General features: G+C 36.2%; 1 pseudogene; it reads left to right on the top strand.

The window, feature by feature from the left end:
• Positions 1-5,114: 5,114 nt before the first annotated feature.
• LOC141489456 (rhomboid domain-containing protein 3-like) lies at positions 5,115-6,226 on the top strand (annotated as a pseudogene).
• Positions 6,227-8,581: the final 2,355 nt, after the last annotated feature.

The raw sequence follows: 8,581 nt of genomic DNA, 5'->3' as shown, positions 1-8,581 counted from the left end.
TAATCAGTTCCAGGCAGTTTTGATGACTATCAATTTATTATATAGTTTTAGATCTGGTCCAGCTAGGCATCTTTGTTTGCATTTTTTCAATTCCTGTAATATTCTTGACCTTCTGTTGTTCCAGATTAATTTTGTTATAATTTTTTTCTAATTCTTTAAAAGAGTTTTTTGGTAGTTTTATTTGGTATGGCATGAGCAAGAATGTCTTAATGTGAAATTCCAAAGTGTTTTAATATGGACAAAGATCCTTTCATTTTTAAGAAAGGAAGAAAAAATAATAGCAATTAGATTTAAATTAAAACATTATCTGACATTCTTAATAGGAGGTGAGTATAAGTGAATTTTTAATTAAAACCAAACTTGCATATCAGAGTCAAAATTCTCATACTCTGAGACCATCACTAAGAATTACTTCCAGTTCTTTTGTGAACTGTTTTTGAAGACTGGTTTTCCAATAATTTTGGTGCAGCAATTAAAAAATTTCTCAAAGACAAAAATATTACATTTAAAGCCTTTTCTGATTCTAGATAATGTCCCAGATCATATAGCAACATTGGGTTCATTGTGTGAGTAATTTGTCAGAGTTAAACTATATATATAATGAAAGCTGAACACAGTAGAATGGAGACTTTCAAATTGTGATACTGATGAAGACTTTTGAGAGCTCCTTGGATAGCAAGGATATCAAATCAGTCAAAACCTAAAAAATTATTTCAGACTATTCACTGAAAGATTAAATCCTGAAGCTGAAGCTTAAATATTTTGGACATATAATAAGAAGATGGCATACACTGGAAAAGACCTTAAGGTTAGGAAAGATTGGCAGCAAAAGGGAAAGGGGATGGCAGAAGAGATGGATAAATAGTGTCATGGAAACGATGAACATGAACTTGGACAGACTTCAAGATATAATAGAGGATAGAAGGGTCAGGGTCTGAGTAGTTTAGTAGACAGGGTCGCAAAGAATCAGGCACAATTTTATGACTAAAGAACAAAAGTGATAATATAAACAATCAGATTCACATATGTGCATGGAGCTCTGTCTCTACAAGCATATGATGATTTTAAAAGGAGAAAACAATTCAGCATTACTGCAAAATAACTTAAACAGCAACAACTACAGGTTTTTCATTTATTTTAGAACATCCTATGAGTTAAGCACTGTGCTAAGCACTTTATATTATTTTATTTTACAAATTCTATTTTTGATTTATGAAGTAAAATCAGCATTTCTATAAAAGTATAATAAAAAAAGATGATTGTATGTGAAACTGCAAATCAGTTATGGGCAACTTGTTTCTTTTAAGTATATTGGAAGTTATCATGCAATTTATTTCCCTTTTTTAACCTTTCATCAAGAATAGGCTTAGATATGATATTCAGTATTTCTTTTAAAATATTTTTATGATGACTTTATAATAAATGAATAATAAATACATTTTCTTATCATTTGTTGTTACATTATAATAATAAAGAAAATAATTTTAAGTTTTTTCTTTCCATATTTCCATTGGACTGAATCCAATGACTATTTCACATAAAATTATAGCCCCAAACAGTACAAATCTGAATAATGAAACCACTCCAAAAAATTCAATATTCACTCTAATTTGGACAAGATATAATAGCCACTTAATAAATGTTGATTTTAATTGAATTCATCACATAAAACTGTCTATACAGAAAGAACAATATTACCTTCAGTTAATTTTTTGTATTATACTGCTATAGTCACAACCAATAAAAATATATTTTATTTTGAATAGAAATTTCTTCCTTGCAGTTTCTTCACTTGGCATGATATAATGGAAAAAAGACCGGCCTAGAAATTTGGAAACATGAATTGTAGCCTAAATTTTTCCACTTGTTACTTATATGACCTTGGAAAAGTCACTTAGTCTCCCTGGGGCTTCATATACCTCATTTGAAAACTGAAAGGTTAGACCTAATGCTTGAAATTGGGCTATAGCACTCAGATAATTTCTAAGTTTCATTGCAGAGCTAAAAATGATTGTATTATTTTATTCTTGGTCAACATTTTCCATTTTTATGCTAAGTGATGTTTTCATATTGATATGCAATATAAAACAAATTGTGAAATCTTAATTTGTCATGTGACCTCTGCCCCACAACCAGAGTGATTTTCATTGTGTCATCTCTATTAGATAATACAAAACTATTACAACTAGTAGATACTACAAATTTATTAAAATGGGAAGAGGAATTTAAGTAGAGTGAAGGCCTTTGCCCACAGGCATCAAACTTCAGATTGTATTCAATGGGAATAAGCTAATTGTCTGGAAAACAATCATCACATTTATAAAATATAAAGAGAACTGCATCAGATTTTTAAGTTCCAAATCATTCCCCAATTGATAAATGGCCAAAGGTTATGAATAGACAATTTTCAAATGAAATTAAAGCTATATATATATATATATATATATATATATATATATATATATATATTAAATGTTCCAAATCATTATTGAGTAGGGAAATGCAAATTAAAACAACTTTGAGGTATCATCTCAGGCCTATCAGATTGGCTAAAATGACAAAAAAGGAAAATGATCAATGTTGGAGAGGTTGTAAGAGGATTGGTACAATAATGCTTTGTTGGTGGAGTTGTGAACCAATCCAATCATTCTCGAGAGTAATATGGAACTATGCTCAAAGATAGATGAAACTGTTCATATCCTTTGAACTAGAAGTTCCAATTCTAGGCCTGTATCCAGAAGAAATCATAAAAAATGAGAAAAGTTCCACATATTCCAAAATATTCACAGCAGCTCTTTTTATAGTGGTAAAGAATTGGAAATTGAGGAGATGCCCATCAACTGGGGAATGGATAAATGAATTATGGTACATGAATATTATGGAATGCTATTGTTCTGTAAGAAATCATGGGTGGTTGGACTCGAGAAGCATGGAATGAATTACAGAATCTGATGCTGAGTGAAAAGAGCTGAACCAAGAGAACAATGTACACACATTTACAATAACATTGTGGGATGATCAACCCTGAAGGATGTAGCTGCTCTCAATGGTTCAGAGAGCTAGGGAAATCCTATTAGACCAATTGTGGACAATTCTATCCCCATCCAGAGGAAGAAAACCAAAACAAAACAAAAATAAAACCCTTCAGTATCTGATGAACACTGCATTTACTTTTTAAAAAATATGTCATATATATATCTATATATCTATATATATATATCTTTCCTTTAATCCTAATTTCTCAAACAGAAAATGACTAATCTATAAATATGTTTAACACAAATATGTATGTACAATATTAACCTGACTGTTGGCTGCTGAGGAGAGGGGGTTGGGAAGGGAGGGTAGAAAGAAATTTTGTAACTTAAAAATCTACATATGCATTTGGATGAATGTTGACAAACTTTCATAACATGTATTTGGAAAAATAAAATATCAATTAAAAAAAGAAAAGAAGTCCGTGAGAACAATCAAGGTGTTTAATATTTTGCCACTTAACTTTTTGGAATTGGACAAGGGAGAAGAATCCTAAGCCTGACCTTGCTACTTTGTCTGATTTGGGACAAGTTGTGATGATTTCTAGGTTCCACTTTTGTAAAATGGGGTTGGGAATAAATAATCTTAAAGGTACTTTCTATTTCTAAATACTTTTAATTTATTTATCATCTTTCCCCCCAAATAGACTCTCAATGCCTATCTTGTACATACTTGCAATGTTATACTGTTTTCAGTAATGTCCTAAATTCCAAGCCTTGCTTCCTTGATAAATAAATGCTTTCCTTTTCCTCTGGTGTTTCCATTTGAATTCTCTTTCCCTTCTATTCTCTTCATTCCCTCCTCCTTTAAGGTGCCGTTTTAACAACTGACCCCTGTAACAGAATGTAAGCAAAAGAACGTTTTAAGGTGAAGGGCACCAAATGGAGCAGAGAGAGAGGGTATAATTTCAAGGCAGCACTTAACTTGTTTCTTTGAGTAAAATCGCATACCAGACAGAGCTCAAAATAAACTACAAATATTATTTAAAGACACAAAAGACTGACTTTTGTCTTCTGTTTCCTTTGACAATACAAAATCAAGAATTGTTTACAAAGAATAAACATGAAGGACTCCATAAAAATTTTTATATTTTATCAAAAAAAATTTTTTGATAATGCTTTAAGGTTTGTTTGAAAAGCATTTTACAAATATTATTTCATATTATCTCAGAAAAAAAAAACTGAGAAGGTAGTGCTATTATTATCACTGCTTCCCAGATGAAAACAACTGAGACTGAGACTTACCCACCAGGGCCCCACATATGGCAAATGTTTTAGACTGGATCAAACTTAGCTCTTACGGAGAGCAGATTCAGAACTCTGTTTTACGGCACAATTGCGTGTAACACATGTGAGTTAAGGTAGATTTATATGTTTTTTTAAAAGGAAGTGTTACTTTTTTGGTTTGTTTTAGCCATGAAAAAATATTTCAAAGAACTTTATTAACTGGGGAAACTATATAGAAATCTACAGAGCGAAGAGATAGACTTGAGGCAGCAAAGTGCTATAGTGGATTGAACTTGAAACCAGACAAGTCTGAATTTTTCATAAAAGGAATTTACTTATTATATGAACCTGGGAAAGTCCCTTAATTATCTTTGTCTCCTTTCCCTCATCAGTAAAATAGTGATCATCATAGCTATCACTCTTACCTTAAAGGATTATTATGAGGATAAAATAAGGCAGTGTAGTATGCTTTATATACTTTAAATAAAATGTTCAATAAACATAATTTATTATTTATATCAGTTGTTTCCAGGGGAATCTTATTTTAGATTCAGAGGTAGGGCATAAATCCAGGCTGTCTTGGCTCTGAGACTTCTTCTCCTGATGCAATCTCTTAAGACATATATTAAAAGATAATTGAAGTAGACACACCCTGGTGAACCCCAAGCCCGGCCTGTCTCTCCCCCCACTTTTCTCCCCACCCCACCCCCTCCTCCCATGCTGCCAGCACCCTGCCAGGACTCACGGCAAGATGGTTGCATCCAACCCTGGGATCTCTTTAACTCTGAATTGCCTGACTAGGGGAGCCTACCAGCCCTTCCTTCATTTAGCCAGAGTCCAATTCTGGGAGCCATGGGCCCCAAAGATCAGATGGTCCGAGGGTTGCCCCAGCTTCTTCTCTTCTGCTGCTGCTGCTGCTCTGCCATCTGTGGGTATTGGGGCTGGCCCAAGTTTGGCCCTGGACCTAGACCAAGAACTTGGACATTGGCAGGTGCACTGGCTAGTGACTTTCCCATTGCATCACAAGGCTCGGCCCTCCTGCTAAGCCTGCCTCTCTTCCCCACCTTGGGCTGGTGCCCAGAGTCTGGGTACCATGCATTACATCCAAGTCTACGTCCTAGGGGCCCTGGTCATGGGGCTGCTCTATCTGCTCCTGGCCGGCCTTGGGGTACCTGGGGCAGGGAGCAGGGCCTGAGGCTACACACCTGCCTACCTGGACCTCCTGGTGGTCCAGCATCGGAGCCGATCCAGGCTGCCTGAGGTTGGGGGGATGGTCCCCCTCCTGCTTCGGGCCCTGATGCACCTCGTGAGCTCCAAGCCCACTTCCTCCTGCAGCTCTACAGCCTCCTCACTGCCCTGCCCTACTCTGCTGGTATCTTCTGCCACCTGGACCTCACTGAGTGCTGGCTCCAAGTCCTACAGAAGGTGGGGATCTGCAGGGTGCTGGAGGGGAGCTGCCTGCTGCGCTTCATCCTGGCCCACTGGAGCTGCCCCTCATTCACCCTGCTGGGCTAGGACATCCAGATCTTGGACCTATTGGGAGGTTGGTGCCAGGACTCTGGTCCTCCATCCCAGACCCAGCCTGGGGCTGGGCCCTCCTTGTTTGAGGCTGCCATCTTTGAAGACAATATATTGTGGGGTGCCACCGACCTCCCTCTGGAGACTCCCCCTCTGGAGCCAGGGAGACTCTGTGAATGAGAAGCTATTACAGGCTGCCATTGAAGTCTCTCTTCAGGACCAGCCCTCAAGGGCCACCGAAGAGCTGAGGTTGACCAAGTCCTGTGTTTCTTCCCTAAGGCTACAAAAGATGGAGCACATGGCATTTTCCATGGAGCAGGCCACAGATCATGGAATGGGCTATCTCCCTTCTAGTGAAGGTGCAGGTGGGTGATGCCATCCAGGTGACCCCTGCGAATAGAAGACAGCTTCCCAGGGAAGGCCCTCTTCCACCTGCCCAGAGATAGGAGCCCACCATGTCCTAAGGAGAAGCTCCTTATCTCTACAATAGAATGAGGACAGAGGAGGCAGCTTTTGGGGGTGGGGGACAGCTGGGGGGAGATGGATATAACCAGTGGTCATCTAGAACTCTCTGTCTCTCTGTCTGTCTGTCTCCCTCTCACCAAATAAATCTATTTAAAGAAAAAAAAAGAAATTTATCTTATACAGTATTTGAATAATGTGTAAGATTAATAATAATAATTAACCTCTACCAGGGCTAGACTCCAATCTAAGACCTTTAAAATATTATCTTATTTGATTCTCACAACCCAGAAGTAGCTACCATTATTATCTTCATTTTACAGATAAAACAAGGTAAAGTGACTTTCCCAATGTCTGAGGCCAAATTTGAACTCAGATTTTACTAATTGTATTCTGTGCAATACAGCTTTTACAACAAAAGTTACACATAAATATAATAGATATTTTAAATGTTTTTAGTGGTCATTGATATAGTAGGAAGCATTTAGGGCTTCTAATCCCTAGTAATTAAAACTTTGCTAACCATGGACAAGTAAGTCACTTCATCTCATTGAGCATCAGCTTTGTTGTCTTTAATGTAAGTATGATAATAACATTTGTACTGTCTGCCGCAAGGGTCAGCATGGGGTAAAAAGTATAATAAAGTATAATATAAATGGCAATTGAAATATTCAGCCTATAGAAAGGGAATAAGAAATGGAGTTAGGAGACTCAGGTTAGAGTCTAATCATCAAATTTACTATTTGTGTGACAGAAAGCAAGTCATTAACCTCTCTTCATTTTTTAATATAAGAGTACCAGACTTGAATGATCCCCAAAGTCCATTCCAGCTCTAAATGTTTGTTGTCTATGAACCTTTGATTTTTACCTCTCTAAAGTTCAGTTCCCTCATTTATAAAAAAGTGAATAAAATGAGGAATAAACATAATAATCTTTAAAGTACTATGCAAATGGCTTATTTTGCCACATTATTGCTTTTACTGCTACTATGACTAATAATTATTATTGCCAACAGTGCTGCTACTACACATCTTTTTTCTTTAATTTTGGGAAGAGTTGTGGGATGGGAAGAAAGATCAATCCTTTTTAATGTTGAGGGATGTAGAGAGAATCTGTCCTCTATTCCTTTGATCATTTTTAATGCCTTCTATCAAAGTTTGCTATCTTCACTGTATTTCTTATGTTAAATTCTGATTTCCCACAGTGTTATAGGTAGGCACATTATGTTTTTATACAAGGGTAAATTTGTTTGCTTTTTTGTTCCTAATTTTCTTCATAATAATTGGTATTCTGATTACCTCTGTGAATGTAACAATGTCTTGTTGGGTTATATCCATTTCACAGCTCATAGCCGATAGCTGGCAGTTCCTTACTGTGGAAAAAACCCAATAGCTCAGAAGGGGAGAAATCCTGCTTTTACCATTCATTATCTATATATTCACTTAGATATGTAATAACTTTTAAAGGTCTTAGTTTTCTTAACTGTTAGATGAAGATCTCTGAGGCTTCCTCTCACTCTAAATCTATCACCTTCATCAGTCTTGTATGAATAGTTCCTTGAAAACAAACTCTTAAAAACCCTTGCTTTTTACTGAAATGACAAGGAGAGGCCAATGCATTAAGCAATTAGAAGGCATTATCATTGGACATCAAGGTAAAATTTGATGGAATGCTCGGAGATTGTCTAGAATTTCTTACTAATGGGGTTCAGGAACAGGCATAGATCTAGGGTATATCATTCATTTAAAAAAGCATTTATTAAGCACCTTTGCAGCACTGGAATCACAAATAAAGCTGAAACAGTTCCTCCTAGGAATTTATATAATTTTGAGAGAAAATAATACTTAGCTAAATAAAAGCAAACTATATATAAAAAGTAAATGCTAAGCATGCTTTTAATGGAAAGGCATTAGAAAATTCAAGGTTCATGATACCTTTGTGTAGGATGGGTCACTTGATGATTCTGGAAGGAAATTAGGAATTTTAAGGGACAAGGATGAGAAAAGAAGCAGGGAGAGCTTACACAAAGGCATGGAGATAGGAGCTGTAGTGTCATCTTCATGGAGCAAGATGCCAATTTGGTTGAGAGGTAGAGCATAGTGATTTACCCTCTTTATTTTTAGCGTTGCTATATTCAATTTTGCCTTTGATAAATAATAAAAACATTATTATATTATAGCTACTTCAAGAAATATGTATTTTTAAGATTCCCATAGTCACAATCTAATGATATGTCTGTAAATACCATAATGTCTATTTGTTCCACCTAAATTATTGTGTTGTTGTCACCATGTCAGTTATGGAGTGCTCTCTTCACACATGCTGTACCTCAAATGGGA

The sequence above is a fragment of the Macrotis lagotis genome, chromosome 5, assembly GCF_037893015.1.
Source record: "Macrotis lagotis isolate mMagLag1 chromosome 5, bilby.v1.9.chrom.fasta, whole genome shotgun sequence".
Lineage (NCBI taxonomy): Eukaryota > Metazoa > Chordata > Mammalia > Peramelemorphia > Peramelidae > Macrotis > Macrotis lagotis.
This window is presented reverse-complemented; position numbering and strand designations above follow the sequence as displayed.